Source organism: Puma concolor, unplaced genomic scaffold (genome assembly GCF_028749965.1).
Source record: "Puma concolor isolate L17-30 unplaced genomic scaffold, mPumCon1.1.hap2 unalloc_scaffold_60, whole genome shotgun sequence".
Classification (NCBI taxonomy): Eukaryota; Metazoa; Chordata; class Mammalia; order Carnivora; family Felidae; genus Puma; species Puma concolor.
The window spans coordinates 60164-83108 of record NW_028240270.1 but is presented as its reverse complement, the minus strand read 5'-3'; the positions used below and the strand labels follow the sequence as shown (position 1 = coordinate 83108).

At 48.2% G+C, this 22945-nt stretch overlaps 1 long non-coding RNA gene and 1 pseudogene across 1 annotated transcript; one reads left to right on the top strand and one right to left on the bottom strand.

The window, feature by feature from the left end:
- Positions 1–22945, top strand: part of LOC147571100 (pleckstrin homology domain-containing family M member 1-like) — a 66531-nt pseudogene that overhangs the window by 20493 nt on the left and 23093 nt on the right.
- LOC147571102 (uncharacterized) lies at positions 17673–22762 on the bottom strand. The gene is made up of 3 exons (XR_015247683.1): positions 22591–22762; positions 18504–22303; positions 17673–17808 (listed from the first exon to the last, which is right to left on the bottom strand). It is a non-coding gene; the product is annotated as an uncharacterized LOC147571102 (long non-coding RNA).

Here is a 22945-nt window from a genome sequence, read left to right as displayed (position 1 = left end):
AGGGAAGAAGGGAATTAACAAGTAAATGTATAGTATGGACTGGTGATAATAATTGCTGTGGAGAACTTGGGGAGTGCCGGGGGGGAGCGTACTATTTCATATGGGTGGCCAAGGAAGCCCTCACAGAGAAGGTGACATTTGAGGAGATGTGCAGGGAGAGAGGCAGGAAGGCACGGGCCGACCTGTGTGGCTCCAGCAGGGGAACAGATGCAAAGATCCTGCCATGGGCACGTGCCCAGGAAACCAAGGAGATGGGAAGGGGGTAGTTAGAGATGAGGGCGGAGTGACGGAGGGCCTCGCGGGCCACAGAAGGGACGTTAGCTTTCCCTCCGAGGGAGATGGCAGTCATTGCAGGGTTTGGGGCAAAGGGACGTGATCTGACTTCCTTTAAATGGGGAGTCATCCTGGCTCGTATGTTGAAGGACCTCAGGGGAGAGAGACCAGTCAGGAGGCTCTCGCCACAAGCCAGGCCAGGGGTGACAGCCGTCGGAGCCCGTGTGGTAGCGGTCGAGGTGGTGAGAAGCAGAGGGTTCCGGATGTGCCAGCAGAATTCGCTGACGGGCTGCGTGTGTATGTGTGTGACAGAAAGGAAAGGTTTTTAGCCCAAGCAGCTCGAAGGATGCAGTTTGCCATTTATGAGATGAGGGATGTTGGGAGAAAAGCTAGTTTGCAGTGGGAGGGGCAGGAATTGATTTTCGGGCATGTCAATTTTGAGATGCCTATTAGATATCAGCCATACATGGCACAGGTGGAGATCTGAACCTGAAGTTCAAGGGCAAGGTTCAGGCTGGACATAAACGCTGGGGAGCTGTTGGCATAAAGCCCTGAGCGTAGGCACGATCAGGTAGGAGGCGGGTGTCAATGGAGAAGGGGACCCAGGACTGAGCTCTGGGGTGCTCCAATGTTGACATGTCAGGGAGAGGCGGAGGAGTGAGCCCGGGGGACAGAAGAGTGGCCCGTCGTGGCGGAGGAGTACCCAGAGTGGCCCCTCAGCAGCCGTGTGAGGGAAGTGTCTCATGAGGGCAGGAGGGTCTCAGCTGTGTCCTGAGATACTGATGGGTCAGGCCAGATTGGCACCAAGGATTAGCCTTGGGATTTGGTGACAAGGAGGGCATGGGGCTTCCCAAGTGCCGTTTCAGTGGAAGGAGGGGACAAAAACCTGACTGGAGCAGATTCAAGATGGAACGGGAGCAGGGGAACCAGAGACAGTTGTGACACCTCCTCGAGGTTTTCTGTAAAGGGGACAGAGGAACAGGGTGGTAATTAGAAATGTGAGTGCCATCAAGAAAGCTATTTTTAAAGATGGCAGAAATAACAGCGTGTTTGTGTGCTGATGGGAACGAGCCAGGAGGGAAGGGACAAAGCAGTGACACGGTGGGGGGCGGGGGGGGGGGCTGCTGGAGAGACGTCCCTGTCCTTGAGTGGGCAGTGGGGAGGGGTCCCCTGTGCAGACGGAGGAGTAGGCCTCAGACTGAGCCGGAAGTTCATCCCCGGTGACAAGGGGGAAGTCTGAGTGTGGGTACAGATGCCATAGTGAGGGCTCTGTGGAGGTAATTTTTTTAGTCCTTTTTTTTTTTTTTTTTTCTCAGTAAAATTCAGGAACAAGGTCAACAGCTGAGGGTGCGGATGGGACGAAGGCACTCCTAAAGCGTTCTCGCGGCAGCCCCTGTCCCCACCCGCTGCAGGGCCTCGGGAGGTAGAGGCTTGGCCCGCCGTCTAAAGTGCCTCTTTCTGCCCCCAGGGCTGTCCAACCCATTCCGGGGTCTCATGAAGCTGGGCACCGTGGAGCGGCGGGGGGCGATGGGCATCTGGAAGGAACTCTTCTGCGAGCTCTCCCCTCTGGAGTTCCGCCTCTACCTGAACACCGAGGAACGCACCTGCGTGGAGAACTGCTCCCTGCTGCGATGCGAGGCCGTGGGGCCAGCCCACGGCGACGGCCGCTTCGAGCTGGTCTTCTCTGGCAGGAAGCTGCTGGCCCTGCGGGCCTCCTCCCAGGACGAAGCCGAGGACTGGCTGGACCGGGTGCGGGAGGCCCTACAGAAGTGCCGGCCCCAGCAGGAGGATGAGTGGGTGAACATCCAGTACCCGGAGCAGCCCGAGGACCCCCCAGACGCCCCCCAGGGTGGCCTCCCCTCCCACCCGGACCCACCCACTGAGCCCGAGACTCTCCAGGGCACACAGTTCTGTTGGTCCTCTGCCCAAGTTCCCGAGCCAGACGCTATTAAAGAATCCCTTCTGTACCTGTACACGGACAGGACCTGGATGCCCTATATTTTTTCCCTATCCTTGGAGTCTCTGAAGTGCTTCCGAGTGAGAAACAACGAGAAAATGTTAAGTGACAGCCACGGAGTTGAGACCATCCGAGACATCCTGCCAGACACGAGCCTCGGGGGCCCATCCTTCTTCAAAATCATCACGGCCAAGGCCGTCCTGAAGCTGCAGGCCGGGAATGCTGAGGAGGCCGCCCTGTGGAGGGAGCTGGTGCGCAAGGTCCTGGCGTCCTACTTGGAGAGGGCCGAGGAGGCGGTGACACTGGGCGGGAGTCTGGACGAAAACTGTCAGGAGGTGCTGAAGTTCGCCACGCGGGAGAACGGCTTCCTGCTGCGGTACCTCGTGGCCATCCCCACGGAGAAAGGCCTCGACTCCCAGGGCTGCTTCTGTGCAGGTGCCCCCTTGCTGTCCCGCCACCCCCAGCCTGCCCGCCTCACTCTGCCTCGGGTGGGGCTCCCGATTTAGGCTCTCTGCCCTGTCCTGGCTCTCCACGAGCGTCCCCATGCCACCCCTGGGATGTTGCAGCAGACGTAGCCTCTGCTCCTCCCCAGCACCCACCGAGGCCAGCAGCCCTGCCGAGGGTTGGGACCTGTGGGTGCACAGCTCATCCTACTGAGTGCTGTGCAATAGAACATTCTCCGATGGTGAAAATATCCTAGATCTGTGCTGTCTAATATGGTAACTACAAGCCATCTGTGGCCCCTGAGGACTTCAAATGTGGCTAGTGTGACTAAGGAACCAAATTTTCAGTTTAACTTAAAGGTATTTAAATTGAAATGGGCGCCTGTGGCTTGTGGCCACCGTACGGGCCAGCACAGCTGTATATATTGTTCTGCAACTTGGTTTTGTTCTACTGAGGAATGTATCATGGATATTATTCTACGTCAGTACATCTGCCGTATCATTACTGTCCTCAAGTCTGATCCTTCTGTGTGGGACCACCGGGCCAGCTGCTTTATTTGGATTATTTAACTTAGTCCTAACAATAACCTGTCCTGTGGTGAAGCCAGATGAGGACCTTGACGGTCCTAGAGGCTCGCTCTGGCCGTGTCCCCGCAGGGCCTCTCCACCCCATTGCTTTTCAAGGCTGTGAGATATTCCATGGCTCACGTTCCATTTTTAGCTCTTCTCCCCGACCCAGACCCCTGTTTCCATCACCTTCGGTTCTCCAGGGGGACTGTGAGGACTTTGCCCTGCCGCAGGGTGCCCTAGCAGGAGACGCAGCTGCAGGTGGTTTGAGGACCATCCTGTTGGCTGGAGCCTGTGGGACCGGAGGGAAAGTCTGCTTCGGGCATCTGGAAGGAAGTGGTCTGCGGTTTTCTTCCTGCAGAAGACATTTTCAAGTCCCTGCTCACTCCCTCCTCACACCCGCCAACCCCTAACACTCACGCTCTGAACTTTCCGCCTGTGGGTGTTGGGCTCGTGGAGGAGGCCAGGCCCCCCAGGGCTGGTGAGGAGGGTCCCCCAGTGGGTGTGAATGCTGGCAGGGGGCGGCTCTCACTGTGCCTCTCACCCGCCAGCCCTCAGGCCGAGACTGAATCTGGGGGCTTGGGCTTCCTTCCTGCTGCAGGCATGGCTTTGTGGCCGGGTGGATGCCCACCGCCGGCATCTGGCTGTATTTCATGGTTCACAGGGCACTTTCAAAGCCTCATCTCATTTAAACTTGGTCATCACCCCCACAGGAGAGCAAGGAGCAGCTGAGTTTTATAGATACTGAAATGGAACCTCGTAAAACCTCGACGAAGGTTAGGATGAGGCAGCTATTAGGCAGAAGAGCCAGCCCTTCTCGTCCCAAGGCCAGAGGGCCTCTTTCCCCTGGCCCTGTGGGAGGCAGGCATGTGCTCAGGATCTGAGCCCCACTCTGACTCCCACCGCCCGCCGCTGTGGAGGGACCTCCAGCAGAGGAGCTGAAGCCGGACCCTGCACCACTGTCCAGAGATGTCCGGCCTGTCTGACTCCAAGCTGGCACCAGGCAGTGTCCAGACGGTCCTGCCTCCGGTTGGCCTCCCCACCTACTCCCTGCCTGTCGGCCGGCCCCATGTCCCCAGCTCCTACCCTGCTTGCTGAGGCGCTGACTCGGTTGCTTCCGTTTCTGGGCCCCAGTGGAGGGGTGGGCCTACGGGAGGTTGGCATTGGTGAGCAAGCAGTGGGAACACTGAACACAGGCAGCTAGGTAGAAGAGGATGTGGGCTCTAACACCAACCCAACCCAAATCCGATTACCGGCTCTGCCACTTAATCGTCCTGTGACTGGGCAGGTCTCCTGACCTCTCTGTGCACCGACTGCTTCGGCTGCAAAATGGCAGCAATAATTGTTAATGGTGTTTTGTCGTAAAGACTAAGTAATGGGGTTGTTTCTCAGCGGTGGGCATGTGAGTGACGGTTGTTTGATCTTTGTGTCCTCCTTGTATGTCTGCCCCTTCCTTAAATAGCAGGTCCTTCTGCCTAGGAGCTTCTGCGTTGTCCCCAGACTCTGGCCCCGCCACTGCTCACTCTCCTGCCGTCCCTCTCCCCAGGCTGCTCCCGGCAGATTGGCTTCTCGTTTGTACGACCCAAGCTTTGTGCCTTCTCTGGCCTCTATTACTGCGACATCTGCCACCAGGACGATGCCTCGGTGATTCCGGCCAGGATCATCCACAACTGGGACCTCACCAAGCGCCCGGTAAGCCTTGGGCCCAACCAGTCGTGGCCACACAGGGCTGAGGAGTGACAAAGGAATGGTCGCTCCCCTTTGTTGCTGCTCTTTGTGTGGAGGAGTTTGGCTCTAGGGAATTTAGGGTCACTGGTTCAGGCCCCATGATGGTGGGAGGGCCAACCAAGAGAAAACTGTGCTGCTGGTCTGTAGCCCCTGGGCAGAACTCTGTCAGTGCCTGCCTCGTTCCTCAGGTGGAGGTCTGAGGGTGGTTCTCTGCAGCTCCCATGGCCATGGAGAAAACTGTTTAAGGCACCAGCAACTAGAGAGAGAGAAAGAGAGGGAGAGGAAGAATAGATAAGGAAAGATAGTTAGGATAGATTATATTTCTAGATGGATGGGGGATGGGTGGGTAGATAGTTGTGAATAGATAGATGGGTGGATGGGTTGGCGGGTGGATGTAGACAGATGGTTGGGTGAATGGATGTGGATGGAGGGATGGGTAGATGGATGTGGACTGATGGACGGGTGGATGGATGGGTGGGCTGGCCAACTGGCTGTACTTCCCCTTGGAGCAGTCAGCCTTTTCTGTATATTTGTTTACATACATTTGTAAAGTTGGGATCGTTCTGGACTCATACTGATTTATAACAGGCTCTGTCCACTTGGTACCATTTAGTGTGATTTAGTCTTGAGTACTTTTTTATGTTCACCAAATGCTTTTGAATAAGATGTATTCTAAGATCTCTCTTTTCTTCTTCTCCACCTGAGCTTACCCACCTACCTAGCTATGTTACCATTAGCAAATTATTTAACTTCAGTTTCCTCATCTATAAAGAAGGATTAATAAGTATCTGCCTCAGAGGACATTACAGGAGATGGCACCCGCCAGTCTCTTAGAGCCTTACATCAGTGCCCTTTCTTTCTCCTGAGGCCTGCCACACCTTCAGCCCCTCATTCACTTAGTCAGAGCCTGCCTGGAGGAGCACAAACTTGGCTTTCTCCCAAAGGCACAGATTTCTGCTTAAGACAGACACAGAAGCACAAAGAAGAAGCTATTTGTTTCTCAAGACCCAGGCCTATTGGCCATGCAGTCTTGACGTGTGGATGTGTCGTCAGAGCACAGGGAACGTGACTCTTAGATTCCGTGCCACCCCAGCCTCCACCTTGCTGGGGACCGGAACCCCAAGGACATTAGCTTCACTTTGGCTTTTTGTTGGTTACCTTGTCCTCACTCCTGCCCTCAGTGGTAAGTATTTAACTAACTGCATATAGAATATTAAACCTCAGAACCGCCACAGATGCAAATAATTCTTTGGCCATAAAACACACTCGCTATTTACAACATCCGGACAACTTTTTTTTTTTTTATTTTTTATTTTTTGCATTTATTTATTTTTGAGAGAAAGAGAGAGAGAGAGAGAGAGCACGAGTGGGGGAGAAGCAGAGAGAGGGGAAGACTCAGAATCCAAAGCAGGCTCTAGGCTCTGATCTGAGCTGTCAGCACAGAGCCCGACATGGGGCTCAAACCCGTGAACCGTAAGATCATGAACTGAGCCGAAGTCGGACGCTTAACCGACTGAGCCACCCAGGCGCCCCTGCATTATTATTATTATTATTATTATTATTATTATTATTATCATTATTTTAACCTAAACTCAAAATAATTCCGTAAGAGATGCTTTTCTTTTCCCCACTTTATAGACAAGGAAACTGAGTCACAGAGGTTAAATAAGTGTCACAAGGTCCTACTGGTAGGCAGTGGTAGAGCCAGGATTCGAATTCAATTCTGACTTGAAAGCCTGACTCCTAACCACTGCATGGTAGTTGATGGTGGAGACCATCTCAGATCCTCCGGCCTTCTTATTACACCAAGGAGGAGACTGAAGGGGAGAGAAGCTTCTTGGTAGTTAATGAGGCAGCCAAGTGTGCAGAGACAACACCTCAGTTTAGACCCGGGCTCTGCTTTCTGCAGGTAGATTGGATAAGCCACTTTAGCTTCTCTGAGCCTCCATTTACTCATCTGTAAAATGGGGGTGGTGACACCTCCCCCATTGAATTGTCATCAGCCCGAAGAAAGGATATGGTTGAGATCCGCAGCCCACCGTCGGGCAAATAGTAGGCGCTCAGTAACCGGCTTTGGCATTAGGGTCAGGGCCGAGGGTAGAACCTGTAACACCCTGTCAGTGGGAGAGGCTGGGATTGATCGCTCCCCTCCACACGGGGACTTGGGGGAGCCCTGGTTGGTGCTGCTGGCCAGAGCTTGGGGTGGGGGCGCTCGGGAAACCTTGTTAAGCTGTGTCTGATCTGTAGTTTCCTGTGGCTGGAGCCTGACTCAGACAGTCACCTGGTTCCCGGGTCGGCGCTGGGGCAGTGCCTGTTTCTGTTAGGCAGGAAAATGGGGGCTGGGAAGACAGGAAATAGTGGGAAGGATCTGTAGGCCCGGGGGGAGAGGGGCATTGACCCAACGTGGCCGGGGAGGGACCGCAGCTAGTGCCTGGGAGGGAGAGTAGGTTTGGGAGTTAGGGCAACTGGGTTCAGATCTTGACTTTTATGAGCTGTGGACCTAGGCCCGGTCACATCATCTCTGGTCCTCCATTTCCTCATCTGTATAATGAAGATGGCACCGCTTCCCTTGGACGGTGGTGGCAGGGCGGGTGAGTGGGTGGGTAATACTGTGCCTGTCGCAGAGATGCTCACCGAACGGCCATTCTGTCCCGCCCCCCCCCCCCAACCGCCACCGTCTGCCGTCTGGTGGTGTCCCAGATCTGCCGGCAGGCTCTGAAGTTCCTGACGCAGATCCGGGCCCACCCCTCATCAACCTGCAGCTGGTGAATGCCTCGCTGTACGAGCATGTGGAGCAGATGCGCCTCGTCCGGAGGAGACGGGAGCAGCTGAAGCTTCTGGGGGATTACCTGGGCCTGTGCCGAAGTGGGGCCCTGAAGGAGCTGAGCAAGAGGTGAGCGTCCCGGACACACACACACACACACACACACACACACACACACGCATGCAGCTAGTGCCCGCCCAAGACGCCCCCTTAGGAAAAATGCCAGAGCCGAGCAGAAATCACCTTCCCACTAGGTTGGGGAAATTACCGCAAGCTTTGGGAGTGGTTTTTATTTGTTCATGTATTCATTCATTTACTCGTTCATCTAACAGTTATTTACTGAGAACATACCAAGTGCTCAGCACTGAGCCAGCTTTGTGAGCTCCACACTGAGCAAGGTAGACCCGGTCCTACCCTCTCACAGGGAAGGCAGATGAGTAAGCCTAGAGCTACAACAGCCTGTAGAGCTGCTACAACAGCCTAGAGGGAGCTAGAAGGGAGGCAGGATGCCTGGAAGTACAGAGGTGAGCCCTCTAATCCGGAGTGGAGGAGGGCAGAGCCCGGAAGACTTCCTGGAGGAATGTACATATAAGATGAGCCTTGGAGAATGAGTCAGAGTTAGAAAGGGGAAGACTCAGGAAAGAGTGTTACAGATGGAAGGAACGGTGCGCTCAGGCCCTGAATGAAGGCCCCATACGAGGGAAGAACAGAGAGAGCTCCTGGGCGTGCAAGGAAGGAAGAGGGGCGCTGCCAGGACCCCGCGCTGCTCGGCCACGTGGAGGCCCCCCAGGCAGGCGCACGCGGCGCGCACCCCGAAGTCGGTGCCCGCGCGCGCGCACTCCTCTCCACTGGGCCCGGCAGCCCTTCCCTCCCTCGACACCCAGCAAACAGAGGTTGCGGGGGGGACTGGAACTGAGGGTCCCCAACCACGTTGGAGCAGGAGGGCAGAGTAGGAAAGGATGCGGGGGGAATAAGGGAGACCAAAGGAGGAAGGACTGAGGGTTTTTTGAGGGGGGACCACCTCGCTGTCTCAATTCCTCGGATGAGTGGCCTAGAGCCAGCCAGGCTGGGCCAGCAGGGCGCTGGGAGGCAGTGTCAGCCTGTGGCTTTGCTGGGCTAGAGGTGGGGGCGGGGGCGGGGCGGGGAAGGCCAGGTGGCAGGGGCTGTTTGGAGAAAGGAAGGCTTTCTGGGCCCAAGGGAGGCCAAGTCCGACGCCTGCCCCGGAGCCCGGTGTACTTGATTTGGCTTTTCAAATATGCACTGAGGCGTCGTTCTTGCCTTGAGAGCTGAGTTATTCACACCCACTGGGCCCTGCTGGATAAGAGCACCAGTGAATGCAGGACTGGTAGGGAGAGCCAGCTAGTGCGCTGAGGTTGCACAGAGAGACAGTGACCCCTCGCCGTTTTCTGGGTGTGGAACTTTTAGTCCCCGCGCAGGAGAGGGTGACAGCCTTCTGGTTCCAGGCGGGGACGCAAGGAGCTCCGTTTCTCAGCCTCCCCTTGGGCTGATGGCTCGGAGCCTGGAGCCTGTTTCCGATTCTGTGTCTCCCTCTCTCTCTGCCCCTCCCCCGTTCATGCTCTGTCTCTCTCTGTCCCAAAATAAATAAAAAACGTTGAAAAAACAATTAAAAAAAAAAAGCAGCTGTTTATTTGTACCCTTATCTCACTTCCTTTCCTAGACCGCGACCTCTCTTGAGGGCAAGAGGAACCGGTTTCCCCACAGCACACAAGACACGGTTACCACTCATTCATTGGGAGTTTATTGGAAGGATAAATGGGGGGGGGGGGGGGAGTAGTAACCGGACATATTTGACATAGGAGATGCTTGCGCACAAGAGCCCAGCGGAGCGCAAGCTCCAGACCCACAACTGAGCAGCTTACTGGGAAGCAGAGCGAGAACAGCCCCCCCAAGCCTGCCTCCGCTGGGGAATGGCAGGTGTCCACCAGCTCTCCTGCAGCTTTGCTCTGAGGACCTCACGTCCCTACTTCTCCGACTGCCCTTGTCAACGCCTGACTCGATGCCGAAGCCCGCCCCCCTACCCACAACTATGCTTCCTCGTCCCCGATCTGCGGCAGTGCCTCTGACTACTCTTAGCCTTTTTGTCCGGGCCTCTTCTCCGTCGCCCTCCTCTTCTGTCTCCATCACCACCGGCAGGGCGCGCGCCGGGGCAGCCCTGGCCGGCAGGAGGGGGCGGGTCCTGCGACCGGGAGCCGGCAGCCGGAAGCCGGACGGGGGGGGGGGGGGGGCCGTGAGGACGTGTTCCAGGGAAGCCAGGGCCGGACCCGGCGGGGCCGGCGACGTGGAGCCGCTGTACCAGCAAACGCACAAGTGAGGGCCGCGTCGGGGCACGGGCGGGGGCGCAGCCAGGCTGGGCGAGGCCGGCTCCCCTGGCTGGGGCCTCGGGCGCCCGCCAGTGTGGAGGCCGAGTCCTTCCGCCGGGGCGCTGCCGGGGGCGGCTCGGAAGTTCTGTCTCTGGCGGGATGCCCAAGTCGGCGGCGGATGGAGGGTCCGGCCTGATGCGTGGGGACGTTGGGCCGGACGGCTCATGGGATCTTCGAGGCCGCGACTACCTGCTAAGTAGACTAGGTGAAGGGAAAGTCACACTTACAGATGATAAATTGTTTGTCCAGCACCTGCCAACTCACTGCTCTGGGTTGGTAGAGATGGTGGGAGTCAGGGCCCCTACACCTAGTTTACTATTCACTTGGAGAGCCCAGGGACGTCCGAAAAAAATCTAAGGTGTGGCAGGATTGGATGGAGTGTAAAGGAACAATACAAACGGAGTCTTCTTTAGTTTAGAAAGAGCCATCATTGAGCTAAGGTCGTCAGAATAAGTTTCATTGTAACTCACAGCTCCTAAATGACGTCGGCCCCAACTCTTGATTGACACTAATCTGTTGTTGCTGCTACACTTTTTTCCCTTTTCTTTTGATTTGGTTTATACCAGAGACCATAATGATGAAGTGTTTGGTTTGAGTGCAAATATAAAACCTACTTTGTAACAGTTTTAAAACGGAGCCCTTTAAAATAGGGAGCCCTATTCTCATATAAAAAGTATAAGAAGGGACGGGTCGCCTGTGTGGCTCAGTCGGTTGGACATCTGACTCTTGATCTCAGCTCACGGCTTGATCTCTGGGTGGGGAGTTCAAGCCCTGCGTTAAGCTTCAAGCTGGGCGTGGAGACGACTTTAGAAAAAAAAATTTTATATCTATATGCATTCTAAGGTCCTTCTTGGTCCAGAACTTTGAAGTCAGTAGCTCTGAGGAAAGGTGTTTCCCCTTCCATATCCCAACTCAACCTCTACCGATTGCAATTCTGTGTTAATTTTTTTTTAACGTTTATTTATTTTTGAAACAGAGAGAGACAGAGCATGAACGGGGGAGGGTCAGAGAGAGGGAGACACAGAATCTGAAACAGGCTCCAGGCTCTGAGCTGTCGGCACAGAGCCCGACGCAGGGCTCGAACTCACGGACCGCGAGATCATGACCTGAGCTGAAGTCGGCCGCTTAACCGACTGAGCCACCCAGGCGCCCCTCAAGTTTTCTAATTTATTCAACGACCATTTCTGCTGCTCATAGACTGAGTTTTTTACTAATGATAATACTTTTCATTCATATAATCTTGAGTTGGTTCTTTTTATTAGATGTACTGTTTACCTCTATCTGAGGATATATTAATGATGCTATTCTAAATTTTTTATAGTGTTTATTTTTGAGAGAGAGAGAGAGAGAGAGTGAGAGACAGAGTGCAAGTTGGGGAGGGGCAGAGAGAGAGGGAGATACAGAATCTGAAGCAGGCTCCAGGCTCTGAGCTTCAGCACAGAGCCCAGTGCAGGGCTTGAACCCATGGACTGCAACCTGAGCCGAAGTCGGATGCTTAACCGACTGAGCCACGCAGGTGCCCCATTAATGTTGGTATTCTCAAATCCTTTTGTGTTTTCTCTGTTAACTGTGTCATTGACTATAAGCTGTTATATTTGTTTTTTATTTTCTGTCCTGAATGGAATTGGCTTTCTCACTCCACATGGTCATTCCTGAGTGCAATTTATCTTTGTAGTTGAGATTTGACTTGCTTCTGTTTTCTGGTCCTAAGGAAGAGGTGAAATGAACCACGGGGCTTGTTATTGGTGACAGGTCCCCCTGAGAGTTAAAGAAGAGGTGGGAGGTGACTTCTAATGGCTAGTCAGAGTGTAGACCCTTCCTCCAGGGTTCTGGGACCCTGCCCCCTTCTAACACCAATGGCTCCTGCCTGGAAGAAAACACCCTTTGCTGCCAGATCCCAGGAGGAAGGATGTGGGGTTGATGTGCTGTCCTTGGTCCTACTGCAGTATCCCAGCTAATCACCCTGTAGGTGGCTCCAAGGCATTTCTGGTGGGGAGTGTTTGTAGAGCTACTCCCTTGGCTTTGAGCTAAGGTTGTGGATTTTCTAATTGTATCTTTTCTAATCATTCTTAGGGACTTTGGTGGAGTTTGGAGTTTGGTAGAGACCTGGCATGTTTCAATCTGCCAGCTTGAAATAGCACAACCTCTTAGGAAGGCAATTTTGTACCCCTGTTAAATCCTGGAGAAACTTAGGCAAATGTGTACTAGGATATAAACAGAAAAATGTTCAAAGCAGCACTGTTTATAATAACTAAAAATTAGAAAAATCTAGTATCCACCAACAGTAGAAAGAACAAATAGCGTTACACGGGTATTTACTCTATACATATTAAACTGAGCATTTATGTTATGTGCATTTTATGCACATTTTTAGTTCTCACAGATACTTTTTGGTTGGGGAAAAAAATTAGATGGCTTTACTCGTAGCACTGATATGGTTATAAATAGGGCTTCCACAATAAAATTTGGGAAAAGAGAGGAGGAAGTGGCAGTTCTGTCCATGTTTTTGCCACTCAGGGCTGGATTCTAACAGAGATTTTGTGATCCAGAGAGTAGGCATTAAATGTACATTTTGGTGTGAAGAGTGGATAGGGGTGTGTGTGTGTGTGTGTGTGTGTGTGTGTGTGTGTGTGAGAGAGAGAGAGAGAGAGAGAGAGAGAGAGAGAGACAAAGGAGTATGTGAGAAGAAAATATTTGAATCAAACAGCAGAGGTCGCCATCCCTACATTAAATAAGAATTAGTGTATTTGGTGGCACCATTACCCAGGTTTCTCTCACATCTAGCGGTCCTGTGTAGCAAATAGTTGTAGTTATTTTGCATTTTGACCCAGAAATGACCTTTTCATTTTGCAGAATTCTCAGTGAAAATTATCTGACCGAATTACGTAAAGACACATTTGAAGGCCTGCTATCCCTCCAGTATTTGTAAGTTAATCAGTTCATCATTTATTATGAGTTTTTAGTTATATTATTTATTAAAAAATACAGGGTTCAAATTAGATAATTGCAACAATTTCTTCTAACAGTAGAATTCTGTAACTCTCTCTATTAAATTGTATAACTCTGTAAGTCTGTGGGGACCCAGCCCATCTCTAGCATTAAATACCTCCTATGCGTTTTCAACTTTTTAATTTTATAGACAAGATCTAGGAAAAAGCCCTTCAGTTGTAGAGGAAAAGGGGTAATGAGGTCTGAGCAATTATGGACACCCATATGAACCTTGTTATGTAAGTGTTCATATACCATCTGCCTTTATTTATATTTATTATTTATGGCCCATGGATCAAATCCTGTGTATGGTCTGTCTTGATACAACCTATGAGTTCAGAATGATTTTCATGTTCTTAAAGGGCTGTAAAAGAGAAAAGAAGAGAGAGAAACAGAGAATATGTGACAGAGACCGTATATGGCCTGCAAAGCCTAAAATATTTACTGTGTGGCCTTTACAGAAAAGGTTTGAAAAAGTTGGCTTAGTAAAATGAGAGGAATTGAAGTTAACCTCAAATTGTCACCTACAAGACAAGAAAATATAGAACACTTACATTAATTTGAATGCCATTAACCCAGAATTTTTAAATAATTTAATCTAAATGAAATATTTAAATATGAAATATTTAAGCAGGTGAATTATGTAAGCAGTATTACCAAGTACATATTAAATTATCAAGAGAACAGATTAGGGATTTCAGTGTGGGAAATTTTATTAGTTTATTTTTTTATTATTATTTTTTATGTAATTTATTGTTAAGTTAGCTAACATACAGTGTGCTCTTGGCTTCAGGAGCAGATTCCTGTGATCGGTGTGGAAATGCTTATGCCACCATAAAAATAGATGTTTAAAATGATGGTTAAGGGGTTGGGGCTCCTGGGTGGCTCAGTTGGTTGGGTGTCTGACTTTGACTCAGGTCGTGATCTCACAGTTTGTGGGTTCGAGCCCCGTGTCGGGCTCTGTGCTGACAGCTCAGAGCCCGGAGCCTGTTTCAGATTCTGTCTCCCTCTCTCTCTGCCCCTCCCCCACTCATGCTCTGTCTCTGTCTCTCTCAAAAATAAATAAACATTAAAAAAAAGATGGCTAAAGGGCACGTGGCTGTCTCAGTCATTAGAGTCTGCAACTCTTGATCTCGAGGTTGTAGGTTAGAGCCCCATGTTAGGTATAGAGATTACTTAAAAAAAATGAAATCTTTAAAAATATAATGATGGTTAAGTGGTATAGTTAGAAATGTTTACACTAAACAAACATCAGAAATGCCTCTAACTTTGCTAATTACAGAATAAACATCTCTCCAGCCTCATTGTCAAGGAAGAAATGTTTGCATATATCTCTGTACATTAGACATACAGAGATACTAATGTTCTTTGCTATGGAGGTTCAGTGTTTATTCTTTGCCCATGCCATCCAAAGCTGTGTATTTCATTAATCCTTTTTTTAAAAATTTTTTAATGTTTATTTATTTTTGAGAGAGAGAGAGAGAGAGAGAGACAGAGTATGAGAGAGACAGAGTATGAGCAGGGTAGGCTCAGAGAGAGAGGGAGACACAGAATCCGAAGCGGGCTTCAGTCTCTGAGCTGTTGGCCCAGAACCCGATGCGGGGCTCGAATTCATGAACAGTGAGATCATGACCTGAACCGAACGAAGTCAGATGCTCAATCGACTAAGCCATCCAGGCGCCCCTCATTAATCCTTATTAATGATGTGCTTTAGAAAATAGATTCTTCTTGCAAATGTAGAAGGCTTAAGGGTAGTGAGTAAAAGGAATCTCATATGACACTAAAAATAGTCCTTCAAATTATCAAACCTTCCAAGTCTTAGGGGACAACCACTTTGTATTGGTCTTCTTGGCTACCTCTGCCATCTGGGCTCCAAACGTTACAAACACAGTTTGGAGAAAAACAAAAGAGACAAACTGCGCAATGGATTGGGCCTTTCATTATTTCTACTATGAGGTACTTTGTAAGCCAATTATTTCATGTTAGGTGAAGTGTTCTCATTCATTCATTCAAAAAAAAATGTGAATCAAAACCTAAAAAAGAATGTGACAGGCCCTATGCCCAGTACCATAGGCACGCAGATGGTTAAGACAGGCTTCCCACCCTTGTAGGAACTCATGATTTCACAGGGAAAATAAACAGAAGCTTAAACCATAACGCATAAGCACTAAATGGATGATGAAGCACTGACAGAGTGCAGAAGCGGGAGCCACAAAGTCATAAAACCACATTTCTTTTCAGTCATTTTGCTCCTTCTACTCACTACCCAGCTGTTAATTTATTTTATAAATATTTGAGTTTGTTCTTTGTCCATGCATCAGTTTTAAACACAGTAGACAACGCAGATGAGCAAGACTAGTCCATACTTTCATGGAGTTTATGCCCAGAGGAAATGGAATGCCAGAATAACTATATTAAGAAGAAATTGGGGCACCTGACCGGCTGAGTCAGTAGAGCATGCGACTCTTGATCTCAGGGTCGTGAGTTCAAGCCCCAGGTTGGGCGTGGAGTCTACTTTAAAAAATTCAAAGAAGGAGAAGAAGGAGGAGGAGGAGAGGGGGAGGGGAAGAAATGGATTTGGGCAATGAGAAGTATAAGTTGTTTTTGGAACATAGAAGAGGGGGGAAGACTTCAAGTTGGATCAGGGAAGTTACTAGAGAAATGCTGTTTGAACAGAACCTTGAATGGCTATGACGTGTCATCGGATAGACATCTTGGGAAGAATATGCTTGCAAAATAGAGTGAGTGAAAGGCAAAATGCAGGAGAAATTTCTTTGGTATCTGTAGAGTAGGAAACTAGAGCCAGATTTAGGATTTTGAAGGCCTTGGATAATATGCCAAGCTACCGTGTTATCACAGCAGTGCTCTAGGACAAACTTTAGACTGCACCAGGGTCACTTGGAGGCCTTGTCAGGACACAGGTTCCACCTCCACAGTTCCTGATTCACTCAGTCCGGAGTAGAGCTGAGAATTTGCATCTTGAGTAAGTTCCCAAGTGACTCTGATATTTGAGAACCACTCCTGGAGAATTAATCTGGTGACTGTGTGCAGTATAGATTAGAATGGGAGAGACCAGAGATGACAATGCCAGTCAGAAGATGGTGGTACCCATGTAGGTGGAAAGTGAGGGACTCGGCTGAAATCAATGGAAATAAGAGGGTCAACTATAATCAAGAATGGGTGTTTCCAAATAAAAATCCAGTACCATGTTGTTTTTTTGTTGGCCCCACTTGCAACTGAAGCAGTTGATAAATTCATAGAGCGTTTAGGCAATGTACAACCAAAAATAAATTTCTATTAATATGATAATATAATTCTGAGTTCGTTCAAAGTTAGGTATTGATTAGAGGAGTAACTTCTTTTCAAGTTAAATGAAAAGGTATCTTTTATCTCTTCTGGTATTGACTTGGTGTCGAGAAATACAACTAAACCAGGAAGGTGTGCTAATGTGAGAATATCCCTTTTAATATTAGAAATTATATGTGGAGATCACAACTTTGAGCTCATAATTTAGAAATTGATGAGGCCACAGAAAGTCATTTAATCAATTCTTCTGCTCTCAGGAAAGATTACTTCCAAGATCTATCAAGATCTATAGTTGTATGTTTTATGTATGAAGATCACAAAGGTGAGACTCTTAAGAAAGGTGAGGGCAGGGTTAGGGGCTCTGGAAGGTTCAAATAACAATTCCTAATACTCAGAGTTTAGCCAAAAGCTACTTATTCAATACTATCATCCTACTAATTAGATAGCTTAGAGCTAATTGAGGCAATATTTTCCTTTTCCTTTTCCTAGAGATTTATCCTGCAATAAAATACAATCTATTGAAAGACGTATATTTGAATCCCTACCTTTTTTGCAGTTTATGTAAGTTACAAATATAATTTCATTGTATTTGGAATTTTTATTAAACTTAATTGTAAACCTCTTTGTTATTCATTTTGAATGAATGAAACTTTATTAGTCGAAAGCTACTAAAATTATGTAGCAAATCTTTTTTGTCTGTGGCAAAGTTTGGTGTGAGAGTTATTATAGAGATCAGAGTGAATCGTTCTAGAGCAGCAGTTCTCTGCCAGGGTGCTTTTGCGTCCAGGTGACACTTGGTAGTGTCTAGAGACATTTTTGATTGTCAGACTGTAGATGTGCTGCTGGCATCTAGTGGGTGGAGGCCAGGGCTGCTGTCACACCCTACAGTTCACAGGGCAGCACCCCCCCCCCATAACAAAGATTATCCAACCATAAATCTCAACAGTGCTAAAGTTGTGAAACATTTTTCTAGAGAAATAAACTTACTTCTCTAGAAAAAAATACTTACTTAACACAAGTATTTATTGAGCATTTACTGATTTGTATCTAATGCACCACATGTATAAACATGAAAGTATAAATCTTTCATGCAAATATTTTTTTTAAAAGGCAAGCATCTTTCATAGTGAGATTTCTTTAGTGTATGGAGATTGTATTGTGGTTATGTTTCGTTATCTATAAATTAGAATCACTGCCAAAGGATAAATATTCTGAAAATATCTTGTTTTTCTTCTTCGTTTGTGTCTTGTTTTTTTTTGTTGTTGTTTTGTTTTGTTTTGGTTTTTTTTTTTTTTTTTTTTTTTTTTTTTTGGTGTGTGTAGAAATCTTGGTTGCAATTTACTCACCAAACTGAACTTTGGAACATTTCAGGCCTGGCATGGAATGCAGTTTTTACACAAGCTGTAAGTGAAACAGAAAATGAATACATGTAAAAAAAAAAACCAAAAAAAACTACATGTAAAAATATCATACAGTGATTGGTTAGGTGTGTGTTAATAAACCCAGTATGAATTCTGGAAAGTAGGTCTTAAAATCCATTTTTTTTTTCAAATGAGGAAACTAAGGTACAAAGAGGCCAAGAGACTTGTCTTAACTCCTAAATGGCACTCTCTGCCCTCCCTCGTACCCAGCTTTGTGTGGGCAGTGAAGGCCCCAAGCAAGTAACACCCAAGTCAGTATTATCATGGGAATTCGTGACAGTGATGCTTCCCCAAGGTGTGCGTGGTCCTTGAAATCCACTTCTGAATTTAACTTTGATTCTGGCTCACGTGCAAGTTTCCTGTGCAAAAGAGAACTGCGAAGAACTAAGTTTAGCACAGAGTTCTCCAGGCAGCAAAAGGTGTGGGTGCTTCCTCAGCCATCAGGAAAGCAGCAAGAACTCCTGAACACCTGCCACAGGGCACTGCTCTCCATGTGCTTTCTTTCCTGACCACTCTTCAGTTAAGAAGTGTGTGACTCCCTTTCAGCAGGGACATTCTGTGATTTCTCTGTCAAAAAGCAAATCATACTGGGCATGTTCAGTGGCCTGAGGGGGATGTTGAGACTCAAGGTTGAAGACCCTCCACTAAAGCAGACGCTGGAAAAGACTGGCTCACTGTCTTGTGGTTCAGAAATCCGATTTCACAGCTTATCTTCCGTTAGATGAAAGTGTTTACGGTGTGTCTGGAGCTGGAGTAAGTTCCTGCGGGTGCCCAAGAGCAGGGGCCTCCTCTCTCATTAATTTGCTGATGCCTAACTTGGGGAAAGAATACTGAGGGTCAGTTTTTTGTTTTGCCAGCATGCCAGAGAACGGGCTCATTGAGTTTCTCCACCAAGAGGTTTTAGTGGTGTCAATATAATGTCTTAAAAGTCACCACCTCTACTAAGCATCTTATAACACCAAGAGTCTCTTCTAAGAATCTGAATTTCATAGTTATGTAGGCAATACAGGACAAAATAGGGTGGAATCCGTTGATAACAATGAATGAATTCATTGAAAAACAATCCGTGCCACGCGCACTCTATGTCGACAATGTACTAAGTACCGGGGGTACAAAGAATATACAGGGACTGTCCCCAAGAATCTTTCATACTGGAAAAAGGAGAAAAAGATGGCCTTTTTCTTGTAATTTACTAAGATATTTGTAAACTGATGGAAACCCCTGTCTTGCCCGACTGAGATCTCTATCAGTTAACCATTTGTTTTCTTTCCTTTCCTTTGTCCTCCAGCAGCCAGAATGACACATATCCCACCTGGGGCGGGGGCATGTGCTAATTTGTATTTTGCCCTCAACTTGCCCCATGCTCCCTCATCAATCTTACATGACAGAGAAAGGTAATTAAAGAACCAGAGCTAGCTGGTATTGAGAATAAATTAATACTCATGCCATGTGTGTTATGCCCAGAATTCGTGATCCCCAAATACCGCCAGGGAGCCGAGTCCGGTGTAAAAGCAAAAGAGCCTTTATTGGAGCTAGCTCGAGCTCAATCCCCTACCTGCACTGTCGAAGCTGTGAGATACCCGGGAGAGAGAGCCAGTTTCAAAAGGACAAAGGTTTTACTGGTGCCTAGTGGCAGTTGGTGAGGTAATGGCTGCGGCCTCAGCTGATTGGCTGGGGAAGGGTCCTGGGGAAGAGTCCTGTTAGGCAGTTGGGGGGGGGGTTACTCAAGGGGAGGAGGTGTGGTCAAGGTGAAGGACACAGAACAAGATGGAGTCGGCCGGTGTAGGCCCGCCCTTTCAATGTGGTTTGAATAGAGCTGTACTACTAAAACGAATTCACAGTTAACTTCCAAAACATTATCACAGTACAGTAAGTGTGTATTGGAGGTTGGGCTCCTTGTTTGGGGCCAAACTTTTCTTTTCTTTTTTCTTTTTAACGTTTATTTATTTATTCTGAGAGAAAGAGAGCGTGCGCAGGGGAGATGCCATCCCGTGAATTCAGTCACGTTATTACCTATGTGACTTATTACTGGGGTGTTTATAAGTTGAAACAGTATTTTCTCCAGCATTAAATAAGTTTGTAAACCTTTTGGGCCCCAGCTGAGGTGGATTTATCTTGAACTGACTGGAGCTTAAACTTCAGGTCTCCTCACTTACATAGGCCCCTTCCAAAGTCTTGGGAGGGACCCTCGCAATTCCTGTACGCATAATTTTGCATGTTTTGATGAGGCAGGATTTCCCAAAGTAGATGAGGTTCAGACCCTACAAGGCCTTGATTCACCCCTGGGTTTCAGGTAATTATATCTCAGTAAGTTTTTTGAATGAAGCCTCTTAAGTTATTGATAAACACTGAGTGAACACGTTAGCGGTGTGGTAAAGTCTATTTTGAATCTGAAATCCACCTCAAAGCCATGCCAAGAGTTTATTAATAAGGTACCACTTTTTGAATGGTAGTAATAATCCTGTTTCTTTCAGATGAAATCAGGAATGAAATATATTATGGAAAACCAACAGTGGTTGATAATCCTAAATGTTAAGTATAGTTTTTTTTTTTTTTCCTGACTTTAAAGTGCTTCTCCTTCATTCACCTACACAGGTCCAGACTGGTGGCTTATTTTAAAAAATTCACTTCATTGGTTCTAACAGTACGAGCTCCATGATTTTAGAAGCTGAAGGACTCTACGATGTAGAAAGGCTGTACCTTATCGGGATAGAGCACATTCACATGCTGGCTCGTCTGTGGCGCATCCGTATTGTGCCAAGAACATAAGCTCTAAGGGAGAATAAGGAAAATCTAAGCCTTGCCCCTGTTGAATTATTGTTGAGAATATCATTGAGGTAGGTGTGGCCACCCTCTGAAGGCAAACTCGAGCCCCAGTCACAGACACGCCCTAACGCTCCCCCAGTCAACCGGCATCTGCTTCCTTTTAGACAGCTGTGTGCCCACAAAAGTTGACACACTTCAGGATATTGTCATCGCTTTTTGGTATGTACTGGAAATCCTGGCAGCTTCTTCTCAGATTCAGAAAGGCATAAACGTTAAGGATGAAGATAACAACTCAGGGCTGTCCTTTTGGGGTGATTTAGGGTAACTTTTATTATTTTCCGTGTGTGGTAGTTCAAAAGCTTTGCCATAGTCATACCCAACTATTACTTTTCTTCTCCCAGCTGCATCTGAGTCTTCCCACGTATATACCAAGGCATCTTCTTTCTCTGGGAAGCATGGTAGTTGCTCCTCCGCCCCATATCATTTCTTTAATACCGACCTCTATTAGGTATTTACTGCGCTCCGGCACTATGCTAAGACCTTTCGCTTGTGCTGCAAGTAAGACAATGTGTCTTAAACTCTTAGAATAGAGCCTGGCACGTGGGAAGTGCTCCGGACGTGGCCCCTCACACGGCACTTCATTTTCGTCTTTCCAGCAACTCTTGTGACACAGGTAGTATTATCCTCATTTTGGGGATGAGGAACTTGAAACTCAGAGACATCGGGTGACTTGCCTAGGTTCACACTGTCAATAAGTGACAGAACCACTTCAGAAGCTTCGCGAGTAATACAATTCCGCATTCCCTGGCACTAGGTAGGACCTGAATGACAACTGGCCTTTTGGGCGTCGTCCCTTGGAGTCAGCTTCTCACTGGAATAGGACCTTTCGAGCAGGGAGCTCCTTTTCCCTATGCTTCTGGAGTTCCTGGCCATGCCACCTATGGGCATCCCCAGGCTTCCTGCTCACCGCCTGGTGCAACTATCACATCGTCACTGCTAGGCACCCACTCTGTGCCCAGCCTTATGCTAGGTGCTTTGCACATGCTCTTTCCTTTAATCCTCAAGTTGCCTTATGAGGTAAATGCTGCTAAAAGGACTCGGAGACGTTCGTTACTTAAGTCCCTTCACCAGGAAGTGACAGCCAGAATTCAGACCTAGGTCTGCCTGATTCCAGGGCCCTTGCTTCTTGGGCTGGTCCTCACTGCCAGAAACTCCTCTTCAAGGCTATTCTCAGAACTTTAATTAAAACATAGGCTCACCATTTCAGATTCTTTAGGCTTCGCCCCTCCCCCCGCCCAACCCCTGAGAAAGGATTTACGTGATGCCCTTAGATGTCTTGCATTGAGGAGCTTCCCATGGGGAGTCACGTTCTCATGGCTCATGGACCTATGTAGATGAATAAAGGAAAGGGGTTATTCTATCCCCAGGTACTTCAAACAGACTGGAATAGGGTCTAGATCACTCCACTTATCTCTTCAACTGCTTTCCTCCAACGAGCCAGTTTTCCCTCCATGCCTTGGGATTCCAGCGTAGAGAGTTTGGAGTTTGTCCTATTTGAAATTTATTTTCACTGCCTGCTTTGGACATTTTTTCAGCTAAAGCTGTTAGGATTTCAGTACATTCAGGACAGTGGTGACAAGCTTCAGTCCTCAAGTCTTCTCTGTCTCCTCAGTTAATAGAAAGGAAACGTAGCCCATCTGTCTGGACCTCTGTAGAAGAATTTGGAGAAAAAAAAAATAACACGTAAGAAATGTTCCCTTATTTTGTGAGCTACCTTTAGTCTGTCCCGTTGCTCTGCAACAGAAAGCTTTTGCAAAAATACTTGAGTTTTCCTCTTCAAATAAGATACAGTTTTTTAAAAAACAAAAGAATATCTAGAACAGTATTTCTTCAACTTTGATTATGAGACAGTCTTTGAGGATAACTGTTGTTATGTTTGACTCCCATAAAGATAAGCCCACGAATATCCAAAAGCCAATAGACTGAGTCAGCACACCTTTTATCTGTAAGATGAGGGAATTGAACGGAAATGGAGATGATCTCTAGTGCAATGTCCACCGTTCGTTCGTATCGCAGTCTGTGGAAAAACAATTGCTGTCGGTCCAGCAGAGGTAACCTGTCGGGTCAGTTCTCATTCTCCCCTTGGCTCAGGCACAATAGCTCCATGAAGAAAAGGCAGCACTAAAGACAGGAGGAAATAGGATAATTTGGAGTGGCCTGTATTTTGTTTTCACTACAGATAAACACGGGGCATTCATCTCAGCAGGAGGGCTGCCTGGGTAAGAGGAAGCACTGAGCCGATGGGTATAAGGCCATGGGTGAGCTACCAGGAAAGAGGGGGGGACAGTGGG